This window comes from Oncorhynchus nerka, linkage group LG15, assembly GCF_034236695.1.
Source record: "Oncorhynchus nerka isolate Pitt River linkage group LG15, Oner_Uvic_2.0, whole genome shotgun sequence".
Lineage (NCBI taxonomy): Eukaryota > Metazoa > Chordata > Actinopteri > Salmoniformes > Salmonidae > Oncorhynchus > Oncorhynchus nerka.
Window position 1 is genome coordinate 71,815,296 of NC_088410.1, and position 15,138 is coordinate 71,830,433.

The 15,138-nt window shown below is 42.4% G+C and overlaps 1 protein-coding gene across 7 annotated transcripts in view; it reads left to right on the top strand.

The window, feature by feature from the left end:
• Positions 1-15,138, top strand: part of kcnab2a (potassium voltage-gated channel subfamily A regulatory beta subunit 2a) — a 134,920-nt gene that overhangs the window by 49,510 nt on the left and 70,272 nt on the right. The window lies entirely within an intron of this gene.

The following is a 15,138-nucleotide window of genomic DNA, read 5'->3' on the forward strand; positions in this document are numbered from 1 at the left end:
GAAGCCACTCCTCAATAAAAGGCAAATGATAGCCCACTTGGAGTTTGCCTAAAGGACTCTGACCATGAGAAACCAAGATTGAACTGTCTGACCTGAATGCCAAGCATCATGTCTGGAGGAAACCTGGCACCATCCCTGCGTTGAAGCATGGTGATGGGAGGGTCATGCTGTGGTGATGTCTTTTAGCTGCACGGACTGGGAGACTAGTCAGGATCTAGGAAAAGATGAACTGTGCAAAGTACAGCGAGATCCTTGATGAAAACCTGTTCAGGACCTCAGACTGGGTTGAAGGTTCACTTTCCAACAGGACAATGACCCTAAGTACACAGCCAAGAGTGGCCCAGCCAGAGCCCAGACTTGAACCTGATCTCACATCTTTGGAGAGACCTGAAAATATCTGTGCAGCGACGCTCCCCATCCAACCTGACAGTGTTTGAGTAGAATGGGAGAAACTCCCCAAATACATGTGTGCCAAGCTTGTAGCGTCATAGCCAAGAAGACTCAAGGCTGTAATCGCTGCCAACGGTGCTTCAACAAATATCTGAGTAAAGGGATGCTGAATTACTTAAGTAAGTAAATGTGATATTTCCTTTTTTCCCTAATTTCGTCACATCAAATTACGATCTTGTCTCATTGCTGCAACTTCCAAACAGGCTCGGAAGAGGCAAAGGTCGAGTCACACGTTCAACAAAACTTGACCTGCCAAACTGCACTTGTTAACACCCACCCTCATAACCCAGAAGCCAGACGAACCAATGTGTCGGAGGAAACACTGTTCAACTGATGACCAAAGTCAGTCTGCATGCGCCCGGCCCACCACAAGGAGTTGTTAAAGCGTGATGAGCCAACTAATGCCCCCTGGCCGAACCCTCACCCGGACGACGCTGGGCGAAACGGGAGGCCTCTTATTTATTTCTAAACCTGTTTTTTCTTTGACGTTATTGGGTATTGTGTGTAGATTGATGAGGGGGGGGAAACTATTTTATCCATTTTAGAATAAGGCTGTAATGTAAGAAAATGTGGAAAAGGTCAAGTGGTCTAAATACGTTCCTGTGCGCACACAGTGGCAAGAAAAAGTATGTGAACCCCTTGACTTCTTGACTTCTGCATAAATTGGTCATAAAATTTGATCTGATTTTCAAGTCAGTTAAGAACAAATTCTTATTTACAATGACGGCCTACCCTGGCCAAACCCGAATGACGCTGGGCCAATTGTGCGCAGCCCTATGGGACTCCCAATCACGGCCGGATGTGATGCAGCCTGAATTCGAACCAGGGACACAACAGAGGCAGGGATGCCTCTTGCACTGGGATGCAGTGTCTTAGACAACTGCACCACTCGGGAGCCCATTTTAAGTCACGACAATAGACAAACATAATAAACTATAAACTAATAACAAACTAATAACACACAAACAATACGTTTTCATGTCTTTATTCAACAAACCGTGTAAGCATTCACAGTGCAGGGTGGGAAAAGTATATGAATCCTTGTATTTAATAACTGGTTGAACCTCCTTTGGCAGCAATAACCTCAACCAAATGTTGAGGATCAGACCTGCACAACGTCACAAGGAATTTTGGACCGTTGCTCTTTACAAAACTGTTTCAGGTCAACAATATTCTTGGGATGTCTGGTGTGAACTGCGCTCTTGAGGTCATGTCACAGCATCTCAATCGGCTTGAGTTTTGGGTCGTTGTCCTGTTGCATCACCCAACTTATGTTGAGCCTCAATTGGCGGATATGTCTTGATTAACTTGGGAATTCATTTTTCCGTCAACGATAGCAAGCTGTCCAGGCCCTGAGGCAGCAAAGCAGCCCCAAACCATGATGCTCCCTCCACCATACTTTACAGTTGGGATGAGGTTTTGATGTTGGTGTGCTGTGCATTTTTTCCTCCACACAGTGTTGTGTTCCTTACAAACAACTCAACTGTAGTTTCATCTGTCCACAGAATATGTTGCCAGCGGCGCTGTGGAACATCCAGATGCTCTTTTGCGAACTTCAGACGTGCAGCAATGGTTTTTTTGGACAGCAGTGGTGTCCTCCCATGAACACCATTCTTGTTTATTGTTTTACGTATCTGTTACAGGAATTAAATTGCTCTATGTTTTAACACCCAATTAAAATTAAACACTCTGTCAATTCACAAGGATTTGTAAGACCCTTATTTTATAGTAATGGACAGAGCCCAGTCTTAAAGTCAAGCAGCAGAATTTATTCACGAGAGTACTGAACACGATACAGTTTACCACAGGTTATAAACTGAAAATGACGTCATTAGTTTTCAAACTGTCCCGTCTCTTCTCCCACCCTGGTACAAAGGCAGTATCTCAAGCCTTCCCACATCGTCTCCCTACCAATTTAATATAATTTATGACTGAGCCAAGGTCTTCCTGTGTAGATAAGCATTCTAGCCAGTCTGACGATAAGTTCATTCATTTCTACCAAGGAACAGACAGTCATTGTTCTAATTCTTGATTATATTTACACACATTATATTCAGTACTAGGATTAAAAAGAAAATTCATACATATACAGTAACATAATAGTATTCTGATTAGTACATCCTGATTGAAATGTATACATAATTAGTTATTATTGATAAAATTTCCCTTAGCAGTATCGTAGACTTGTCAACAGAGATGTTCGCATGTTCCAGCGATTCCTGTAAGTCTTTAGCTGACACTCTAGGATTCCTCTTAACGTCACTAAGCGTTCTGCACTGTGCTCTTGCAGTCATCTTTGCAGGACGGCCACTCCTAGGGAGAGCAGCAACAGTGCTGAACTTTCTCCCTTTATAGACAATTTGTCTTACCTTGGACTGATGAACATCAAGGCTTTTAGAGATACTTTTGTAACCCGTTCCAGTTTTATGCAAGTCAACAATTCTTAATCTTGGGTCTTCTGAGATCTATTTTGTTTGAGGCATGGTTCACATTGGACAATGCTTCTTGTGAATAGCAAACTTTTTATTTTTTATAAGGCAGGGCAGCCCTAACCAACATCTCCAATCTCATCTCAATGATTGTACTCCAGGTTAGCAATGAGCTTTTGGAGATTCATTAGCCTTGGGGTTCACATACTTTCCTCAACCCACACTGTAAATGTTTAAATGATGTATTCAATATAGACTAGAAAAATACAATAATGTGTGTTAGTAGTTTAAGCAGACTGTGTTTGTCTTGTGACTTAAAATTAGATCTGATCTTCATCTAAGACCAATTTATGCAGAATTCCAGAGAATTCCTACGGGTTCACATACTTTTTCTTGCCACTCTACACTACTGGTCAAACGTTTTAGGACATCTACTCATTCAAGAGTTTCTCTTTATTTTTTACTCTTTTCTACATTGTAGAATAATAGTGAAGACGTCCAAACTATGAAATAACGCATATGGAATCATGTGGTAACCAAAAGTGTTAAACAAATCTAAATAGATTTTAGATTATTCAAATAGCCACCCTTTGCCTTGACAGCTTTGCACACTCTTGGCATTCTCTCAACCAGCTTCATGAGGTAGTCGACAGGAATGCATTTCAATTAACAGGTGTGCCTTATTAAAAGTTCATTTGTGGAATTGATTTTCTTAATGTGTTTGAGGCCATCAGTTGTTGTGACATGTTGGGGGGTAATACAGAAGATAGCCCTATTTGGTAAAATACCAAGTCCATATTATGGCAAGAACAGTTTAAATAAGCAAAGAGAAACGACAGTCCATTACTTTAAGACATGAAGGTCAGTCAATACAGGGCAGCAGGGTAGCCTAGTGGTTAGAGCGTTGGACTAGTAACCGAAAGGTTGCAAGTTCGAATCCCCGAGCCGACAAGGTACCAATCTGTTGTTCTGCCCCTGAACAGGCAGTTAACCCACTGTTCTTAGGCCGTCATTGAAAATAAGAATTTGTTCTTAACTGACTTGCCTAGTAAAATAAAGGTTCATTTTTAAAAATTTAAATCATGAACTTAAAGTTTTATTCAAGTACAGTCACAAAAACTATCAAGCGCTAAGATGAAACTGACTCTCATGAGGACTGCCACAGGAAAGGAAGACCAGAGTTACCTCTGCAGCAGAGGATGAGTTACCAGCCTCAGAAATTGCAGTCCAAATAGACTGCGTGAATCAGGCCTTCGTGGTCGAATTGCTGCAAAGAAACCACTACTAAAGGACACCAATAAGAAGTAACTTACTTGGGCCAAGAAACATGAATAATGGACATTCGACCGGTGAAAATTTGTCCTTTGGTCTGGAGACCAAATTGGAGATTGGTGGTTCCAACCGCTGTGACTTTGTGAGACCACATAGTGAAGGAAAAGCAGCCAACAAGTGCTCAACAAATGTGGGAACTCCTTTAAGACTGTTGGAAAAGCATTCCAGGTGAAACTGGTTGAGACAATGCCAAGAGTGTGCAAAGCTGTCATCAAGACAGGGTGGCATTTTGAAGAATCTCAAATATAAACAAATTTAAATATATTTTAACACTTTTCTGGTTGCTACATGAGTTTTGATGTCTTCACTATTATTCTACAATGTAGAAAATGGTAATAAAAAAATAAAAAACTTTGAGTAGGTGTTCTAAAACTTTTGACATGTATTGTATTTTTTTGAATCTATTTTTTTATGGCACATGAGACAACTGTCTGATTCATGCTAATCCATTGCGACGGCTGAGACTAATCCTTTGCTGAGAAAGTAGAGAAAATCGAATTAGCTCAACCTTTGTCAGATCCACGCGCAGTACAAATTGTGTTCACTGATGCCTTTTGGTGCATGTATTTTTTAAAAACTAAACATTTTTACCATAACTTGAAACTTTAACAGGGTTTTGGGTGCTGGCTAGTTGTCAGAAGGTTTGTCTCTTGGCTCTCCCCCTACATCCAAGTAGAAAACCTAGAACGGTGTCTGCCTGCCCTGGCCCTGGCCCATGTCTGAATGTCTCCTCCTCCTGCTGTCCCCAATGCACCTATGCCTCTTGCATGGTCCTGCTCCTTAGTTAACCACAAGGTGGTCAGCTGAATGCACCCTATCAGTTTAACCCTGCCATTGTGTGTCTTTCCTGGGGGGTGGTGCCGTGACTCTGATTACACGATGCATGGCTGTGTGATGCTCTGCTCGGGGGCAGCAGTAAGAGAGCTCTTATGGGAGTAGTCCAGCGCTATTTAAGGAGGTGGCTGTGTCCTGCTGGCTCCTAGCTCCTGTCTCAGACCCACTTTTCGCTCTCACTGAGTGGTGGGTCGCTGCGGCGACAGCAAGAGCAGGGGGATGTTTGCGGGAGGGTTGTCAGGGGGTCATCCTCCCTGGGCGGCAGTGAGGTGTCAATCCATGTACGCTCATTCCGAAAACCTACAGATCCCCAAACCAGGCGGGCCGGGCAGTGTTATACGGAAAAGCAGCAGCAGCGGCAGTGGCAAGATGCTGTCCATGTCATACAGCGAGAGCATGCGGAGTGGCATTAGCCGCTACCACTCGGACCAGGGCCTGAACCAGCCACGGCCCACCGACCCAGGGGAACTGCAGCGCCTCAGGGAGCAGAGGCATGCCGCTCAGGTCAAGAACATGGAGGACTTCCTGAAGATGAACGGCCTGGCCCTGGAGGAGTGTGTGTCCTACCAGACTGGCATGAAGTACAGGTAAGGTCGGGGCATACCTGGGGCTTGGTAGGTGAGACCTAATGATTGGCTTAATGGGCAGGTGAGACTTGAAGACAGGCTGCTGCTGACCAGGTAGAGTATACTGTATGGGTACAGGCAAGAGGAGTGGGTGTGAGGAAGGTTCTGTAGACCACCTGAGGCTCAGGCAGATTATAATTGTCTACTTTGTGCTATGTATACTGCCCACCTTGCTCTGTCATTTTTTTATCCAGGCTAAGGAGCTGCTTATTTACCTGTTCTGGGGGAAGTCTTTGACGTAATGAATCACAGTGCTGATCAAATGTATGGGTTAATGGCAACGTATAAGTATGAATAGAGCTGTTTCACTAGTGGTATGAAGCTGTGCAGTGTTGGACTCTCCTCTGGCCAGACTGCTCTTTATGGTACTGGCTCTCATTTTATTTTAATCATCTAGGTCGCTGGCATATTTGCCCAACAAGATGGGAAGGACACACTGTTCCATAAGGATTTACCTGACCCTGTTTCCCCCCCTCCTTTTTCCCCCTGATCAGCCAGAGTGAAGATTCTCCCTGTCACTCTGGCCCCACATCACCACTCTGTCTGAGTAGTCAAATGGTAGACATGTTGTCGTGTTCTGAGAGGTTAGGTAACATACTGTACATTAACTATGTGATAACATGCGACTCTAGCAGTGTGGTTTGCGCATGGCTAACCCTAATCTGTTAACCCTAAATTAAAGTTTTGCGTAATTGGTCAGATGCTCGAGTGAGTTCTGGGTCCGTACTTGTTAAGCGAAGCGATAGAACGAGGATCCGAACCAGAATGAAGAGCTCTACCCTCTCTTTCGCGGGAAAGTCTATGGGCCAAATGTCCCATTCCTTTCCGAAATTCAAAAGATGCTAACACCTGTGAAATCGTTATTTGTCCAATTTAACCGGTGATGAAAAACCCAAACACTGGAACTAATGCTGCTCGATCTCGCACATCCTGTTGTATCATGACAGATCTATGGTACCATGTATGTTTACATAGTCTATCAACGAGAGATTCATCTAACCCCTAACTTTCACCCCCAACCTAAACCAGAGTGATGCAGTTCAATAAGGCTTCAAACTCAGTACTGTCTGGTATAATGTGTGCAGTTTGGTATTAACTGTAGTGTGGTCCACAACCTCACATCCTTGGGGCGGCAGGGTAGCCTAGTGGTTAGAGTGTTGGACTAGTAACCGAAAGGTTGCAAGTTCAAATCCCAGAGCTGACAAGGTACAAATCTGTCATTCTGCCCCTGAACAGACAGTTAACCCACTGTTCCTAGGCTTTCATTGAAAATAAGAATTTGTTCTTAACTGACTTGCCTAGTTAAATAAAGGTAAAAAATAAATAAAAATGTGTGTAGTACAGCCATGATGTGAATCAGGCCCCACTGCATCGTCACTAATGACAAGGTCTGTAAAGCAGGGGTAGCCTACCTGCTGCTGTTTTAACCCAGTGCAGGGATGGTTGCTTTGTCTGAAGATGAGCCAGCTGTTTGGATGATGGGCAGGGAGTCCTGTTGTTGTTTTGACTAAGGCCAGTGATGTCTGTTATTGTTTTGGCTATAGTAAGGGATGATTGCTGTCTGTTCCCAGGGGTCAGAGGCAGTTGGGTGGCTACCAGGCAGCGTTGCTTGCCATTGACATTGGACTGCAGGCCCCATTGCTCATGTGCTGTAAATCTCACTCATTGTTCTGTGGCAGGATGACTGATATAGAGCATTGTGATGAGGCAGGTAAGAGGGAGTTATATTAGGTTACAAGGACCTCTATGGTGCCTCTCCCATATACAAACCAGAGTCCCTCTGAGTGCTGACTTCATCCCTTTGTCCTCTGCAGGAAGGATAACCCAGCTAGCTCTTGTATCCTGATCAGTGTACAATTATGTAATTAGGGCTGCAATTAGGTCAGCACAACAGATACAACGCCACTCATCATTATTTTTTTGTGGTCAGAGCCAGAGGAACAATACTATTGAGCTGTTCTACCTGACAGGCTGCTATACTACATTACACCTCTGACATGAGTCCATGAGACATGGACAGATATCGATACTGTACTGTAAAACAGACTTAGCACTTTATATAAACTGAGTGTACATTAAGAACACCTGCTCTTTCCATGAGACTGAGCAGGTGAATGCAAGTGAAAGATATGATTCCTTATTGATGTCAATTGGTAAATCGGTGTAGATGAATGGGGGGGAGACGGGTTAAAGAAGGGTTTTTAAGCTTTGAGACAATTGAAACATGGATTGTTTGTGTGCCCTTCAGAGGGTGAATGGGCGAAACAAAAGTTAAGTGCTTTTGAAAGGGTTATGGTAGTAGGTGCCAGACGCACCGGATTGTGTCAAAAACGGCAACGCTGCTGGGTAATTCACACTCTAGTTTTCCGTACGCATCAAGAATGTTCCGCCACCCAAAGGACATCCAGCCAACTTGACACAATTGTGGGAAGCATTGTAGTCAACATGGGCTAGCATCCCTGTGGAATGCTTTCGACACCTTGTGGAGTTCATGACCCGACGAATTGAGGATTTAAGTTATTTTCTCTTTATTCAACCCTTTGTTTATCAACAAGAGTGGATTTGATAGCAAATAGACAAGTGGTTAAATATGTAATTACTGAAGTACTGTGCATTTGGAAATTCTTTTTCCACATTTTGTTACGTGACAGCCTTATTCTAAAATTGATGAGTAAAGCGTTTATTTAATCCATCTACCCACAATACCCCATAATGACAAAGTGAAACAGGTTTGTAGAAATGTTTGCAAATTTCTATATAAAAAAAAAGATCCCTTATTTACATAAGTATTCAGACACTTTGCTATGAGACTCAAAATTGAGATCAGGTGGCATCCTGTTTCCATTGATCCTCCTTGATGTTTCAACAACTTGATTGGAGTCCACGTGGTAAATTCAATTGATTGGACATCATTTGGAAAGGTACACACGTCTAAATAAGGTCCCACAGTTGACGTTGCATGTCTGAGTAAAAATCAGGCCAGGATGTCGAAGCAATTGTCCGTAGAGCTCCGAGACAGGATTGGATTGAGAGACAGATCTGGGGAAGGGTACCAAAACAATTCTGCAGTATTGAAGGTCCCCAAGAACACTGTGGCCCCATCATTCTTGAATAGAAGAAGTTTGGAACAACCAAGACCCTTTCTAGAGCTGCCTGCCCTGCCAAACTGAGCAATCTGGGTAGAAGGGCATTGGATGGGGAGGTGACCAAGAACCCGATGGTCACTCTGACAGAGCTCCAGACTTCCTCTGGAGATAGGAGAACCTTCCAGAAGGACAACCATCTCTGCAGCACTCCACAAATCAGGCCTTTATGGTAGAATGGCCAGATGGAAGCCACTCTTCAGTAAAAGGCACACGATGGCCCTCTTGGAGTTTGCCTAAAGGACTCTGACCATGAGAAACAAGTTTTTCTGCTCTGATGAAACCAAGATTGAATTCTTTGGCCTTAATGCCAAGCGGCAAGTCTGGAGGAAACCTGGAACCATCCCTACAGTGCTGTGGGGGTGTTTTTCAGCGGCAGGGACTGGGAGACTAGTCAGGATTGAGGAGAAAGGTGAACTGAGCAAAGTACAGAGATCCTTGATGATAACCTGTTCCAGAGCGCTCAGGTCCTCGGACTGGGGCAAAGGTTCACCTTCCAACAGGACAACGACTCTAAGCACACAGCCAAGACGACGCCGGAGTGGCTTCGGGACAAGTGTCTGAATGTCCTTGAGTGGCCCAGCCAGAGCCCGGACTTTAACCCGATTGAACATCTCTGGAGAGACCTGAAAATAGCTGTGCAACAACGCTCCCCATCCATCCTGAGATGATCTGCAGAGTAGAAAAATGGGAGAAACTCCCCAAATACAGGTGTTCCAAGCTTGTAGAGTCATACCCAAGAAGACTCAGTGCTGTAATCGCTGCCAAAGGTGCTTCAACAAATTACTGAGTCTGAATACTTATGCAAATGTGTTATTTCAGTTTTTTAAAATAAATTAGCAAAAATGTCAACTTGTTTTTGCTTTGTCATTATGTTGAATTGTGTGTAGATTGAGGGAGGAAAACTAATCAATTATAAAATGGGTGTTCGGAAATTCAATCTTGAGTGCCAGAATGCGTTCAGTTGTCAGATTGTTCTTTTGTAAATTCAGAGCGCTTCGCTCTCGGCTCGTTCAGAGCACACACTGGACGCTCTGGCCGAGGAGTAGGGTTTATCCGAGCGTTCTGACCACACAACTGGCTAACGTTGGCTAGCTTGCTAGCTACATCCAGAAACAAATGAGAGAACACCTCACACTGACCATTTTACTCACCCTAGCAGAGCTGGTTAGGTTGTTTTAATTACACTTTTTTTGCCCATGTTTACGGACACCGGCCATAGTCTGGGTGTTGAACGTTCGTAAATTCCTCAGTTATTCTGCGCTCTGGCACACTCAGACGAGAGAGCTCTGAAATCCAAGTTGATAGCCAGAGTGAATTTACGAACACACCCTTGATGACTGTTAGCTTGAATAACACAAAGCAGTCTGTAAAAAGAAACTTATTTTCAGTGGTTGTGTCACAGGTCTCAAATGTTTCATATAAAAGGTTATACATTGCCTCGTAGTCCTAGTCTATGGTTGACACGAAATACTGACATGTATAGGCCTAAGCTTACTTGGATCTTGAGTGGTGGAGAAGGGAAAGTTGTCCAGGGCAGAGGGATAGGCATAAGGGGATGAGGTAAAGGAGCCATCCCTGATAGAATAGATTTGGTGCTAGTCAGTCTGTCTACATTTTTGAAAACATTACAATACATTTACAACAGATTTCACAACATATTAAGTGTGTGCCCTCAGGCCCCTACTCTACTACCTCGTACAGTATCTTCCAACACAAAATCCATGTGTTTGTATGCGTGTCTGTCTGTGCCTATGTTTGTTGCTTCACAGTCCCTGCTGTTGTGTGTATTTGTATCTGTTTTTTAAATCTAATTTTACTGCTTGCATGAGTTACTTGATGTGGAATAGATTTCTATGTAGTACTGTGCGCCTCCCATAGTCTGTTCTGGACTTGGGGACTGTGAAGAAACCTCTGGTGGCATGTCTTGTGGGGTATGCATGGGTGTCTGAGCTGTGTGCTAGTAGTTCAACCGACAGCTTGATGCATTCAACATGTCATTGACTTCATCAATACTTGTATTTGTAAGCGGTAATCTCTCCCACTTTGAGCCAGGAGAGATTGACATGAATATTATTCATGTTAGCGCTCTGTGTACATCCAAGGGCTAGCCGTGCTGCCCTGTTCTGAGCCAATTGCAACTTTCCTAAATCCCTCTGTGGCGACTGAACAGTAGTCCAGGTGCGACGAAACTCGGGCCTGTCCTACCTGCCTTGTTGATAGTGCTGTTAAGAATGCAGAATAGTGCTTTATTATGGCCAGACTTCTCCCCATCCCAGCTACTGTTGTATCAATATGTTTTGACCTTGACAGTTTACAATCCAGGGTTACTCCAAGCAGTTTAGTCTCAACTTGCTAAATTACCACATTTATTTATTACAAGATTTAGTTTAGGGTTTAGTGAATGATTTGTCCCAAATACAATGCTTTTAGTTTTTGAAATATTTAGGACTAACTTATTCCTTGCCACCTATTCTGAAACTGACTGCAGCGCCGTAAGTGTTGCGGTCATTTCAGTCGCTGTGGTAGCTGACGTGTATAGTGTTGAGTCAGCCGCATATATAGACACACTGGCTTTACCCAGAGCAAGTGGCATGTTGTTAGTAAAGATTTTAAAAAGTAAGGGGCGTAGACAGCTGCCCTGGGGAATTCCTGATTCTACCTGGATTTTGTCGGAGAGGCTTCCATCAAAGAACATTCTCTGTGTTATGTTAGACAGGTAACTATTTACCCAGAATATATAGCAGGGGTTGTAAAGGCCATAACACAAGTTTTTCAAGCAACTGACTATAATCGATAATGTAGCCGCACTGAAGTCAAAAAGATTGTGGTGGCTGTTTCGTTAATCATCAATTTCTCTCAGCCAATCGTCAGTCATTTGTGTGTGTGCTGTGCTTGTTGAAATCCTTCCCTATAAGCGTGCTGAAAGTCTTATCAATTTGTTTTACTGTAAAATAGCATTGTATCTACTCAAACACCATTTTTTCTAAAAGTTTACGAAGGGTTGTCAACAGGCTGATTGGTCGGCTATTTGAGCCAGTAAAGGGGGCTTTACTATCTTTAGGTAGGGGAATAACTTTTGCTTTCCTCCAGGCCTGAGGGCACACACTTGCTTGTAGGCTTAAATTGAAGATTTGGCAAATAGGAGTGGCAATATCGTCCGCTATTATCCTCCAGTAATTTTCCATCCAAGTTGTGACATGTAGGCCTATATTTGCTGCAGCATAGCCTATGCTACAGTAATATAAAGACCGAATGCGCGTCTACTTTATCCATCTCCATCTGGCTTTCGGGGCTCACCTTGATCTTTTAATTGTTACGGTTATACTTTTTTAAAATTGCAGCTGCAGAGTTTTTTAAAAACAGTCTGACTCAATATAATTGCTTTAAATCCGTCCACGCGTGAGCACTCTCTCGCAGTCTTTTACTTTCTCCAACTCCATTGAAATTACATCCAAAATTAATAATCCTGTTCTAAATTGTTATATAGCCCTATATATAGATAGATATCTATCAATATTTGTATATGTCCTAGCCTACCGCTTTCTAATTTATAATGGGTTATGCGTGATAAGCTTCTAATTTATAGCCTCTTTCTCCTGTGCAATACACAAGCAGCTTTTAGAGTCCCATGCAGGAAAAAGCTAGACAAGAATAGCTCTCTGAAAACGATTTTTTTCGTCTTTCTTAAAGGTGATTCACCTTCCAGAATTGAATGTTCTCTTCTGCTTTGTCATAGTTTGAATGATGTGTGTAATTCCAGTCCGTATAATGCAGTACAGTAATACAGTTCACACTCAAAGATTAGCATGCATGAGCTAGTTTCATTTATTTACTTGAGCATATAGCTAGCTACATCTGTGGGCTTATGTTTTTCTGTCGTACGTAATGTATTGGATAATGGCATCATTTGGGCTTTTTTGGGCTTTTGCTCATTAAATGTTAATGTAGGGATCATAAAATGTATTTAATATGTGGCTCATCAGGCTCCGGTAGCATCAGGTTTGAATTTTCATGCTAATCAAAGCGCTAATCAAAACCAGACACATTTATATGCTCTATAATGCTTTTGAATGGGAAACACCGGGTTACCTGAGAGAAGTGATTTATTCTCAGGATGGAACATCTGTAAAATACTGGGAAAATATTCAGACCTACTAGGGATATGGTTAGTACATAGTTAAAATGTTAATGATAATCCATCTGTAGATGCTCTACAGACTATCCAAATAGTGTTACTATGGGAATTACTGAATTGGCCTCTTTTTCAACTGTATTTTTCATTCATTTCTTGTTTCTTGAAATGACAATGATTGACAATTATGCCTATTTGTAAAAAGTGAATTCTCAAATTTGAGTATGTCGTCACCTAATGGATGTAGTTGTTACAGCCTCCCAGACTGTAGAGTGCAGACTGGATGCTCTCGAGGCTCATGTCTCAGCAAACGGAGGTCTGAGCATGATATTGATCTCTTAATAATACTTGTTTTACTAAATGCAGATGCATATCATGGGTAGTGCATAGGCCTAACCAGAGTGCGACTTACACCCTGGCTTTCGGGGGGATCTTTGTATTTTTTTTGTAATGGTCCTAATAATGACGTAATTTAAACAGTAAAAATATATTACATTTTAATGTGGCATGAACACAACCAGTAATGATATTTGAATCTGATTTGTCAAACAAATCACTTAAAGTAACCGTTCTTCCACTCTAAAATAATTCCAGCATTCAAACTGCATGTATAGACTACTAGATCCATTTGATGAATGGAAATAGACATCTGCTGCAAACCACCAAAAGGTGTGAGTCATGACTAAGCGATTGCCATTGATTAGGTCTACATTAATTGGCGTGTCTTGCAAATTGACCTTTTTTGTAGCCTGAAAACTCGGGACACCTACGATGGGGCTGAAACTGTCGTAGGAAAAACAGGATGGTCACCCTAACACACAAGGTACGTTAATGAGACTAGGCTACAGTGTGTATTCCCATGAACTTCAAATAGACCTACCTGGGATGTAGTGTTTAAAAAAATAGGTGCATGGGTAAACTGATTGCCGGTCACTGTGAAAAAAGTCATGCTCCCTATACTTTAAGTGCTTTTTTTTTTAAGGTGGGTAAATCGCATTTACTTACACTTACCCTTCACTGAGCCTAACCACTGCTGGTAGCCTATCCTCTCAGCCAAGGCCATTTTAAACACATGAACACACAGAATAGGTAGCCTACATTACATTTATTACATGAGTTGATTCAGAGTTGAATTTTACACTAGTTCATGAGTTTGCCATAATTCAATAGTTAATGTTTGGAGTCTACACAGATTGTGTCATGTTGCCAATATTTTTCTTGATTTGTAATGGGAGTTGTTGACCACTAGGTGGTAGAGATGTTCCACCTCAGATTTGGTCTGCTGTATTCTATCCTGCACCCTCTGCAGTACTTAGGGCTGTCATCTCATTTCAGGGCTAATGGTTTGTAAGTAGCCATCTATGATAATGGCTTACTGCAGAGTGCGAATTATACCGTGACATAGTAAAAACATGTATTTTAACTGTAAAAATGTATTGCCTTATGTGGCATGAACACAACCATATCAAACAAATCACTTAAAGGCTACCAAATAATTCCAGTATCTAGCTGTGCACCTGCCATTTTGACGAATGGAAAGAGAGCTGTTAGAAAACAGTGTAATGACATTAGGTCATTGTTATTAAGTATACAGTCGTGGCCAAAAGTTTTGAGAATGACACAAATATTAATTTTCACAAAGTTTGCTGCTTCAGTGTCTCTAGATATTTTTGTCAGATGTTACTATGGAAAACTGAAGTATAATTACAAGCATTTCATAAGTGTCAACAGCTTTTATTGACAATTACATGAAGTTGATGCAAAGAATCAATATTTGCAGGGTTGACCCTTCTTTTTCAAGACTTCTGCAATCTGCCCTGGCATACTGTCAATCCACTTCTGGGCCACCTGACTGATGGCAGCCCATTCTTGCATAATCATGCTTGGAGTTTGTGGGTTTTTGTTTGTCCACCCGCCACTTGAGGATTGACCACAAGTTCTCAATGGGATGAAGGTCTGGGAGGTTTCCTGGCCATGGACCTGAAATATTAATGTTTTGTTCCCCGAGCCACTTAGTTATCACTTTTGCCTTATGGCAAGGTGCTCCATCATGCTGGAAAAGGCATTGTTCGTCACCAAACTGTTCCTGGATGGTTGGGAGAAGTTGCTCTCGGAGGATGTGTTGGTACCATTCTGTATTCATGGCTGTGTTCTTAGGCAACATTGTGAGTGAGCCCACTCCCTTGGCT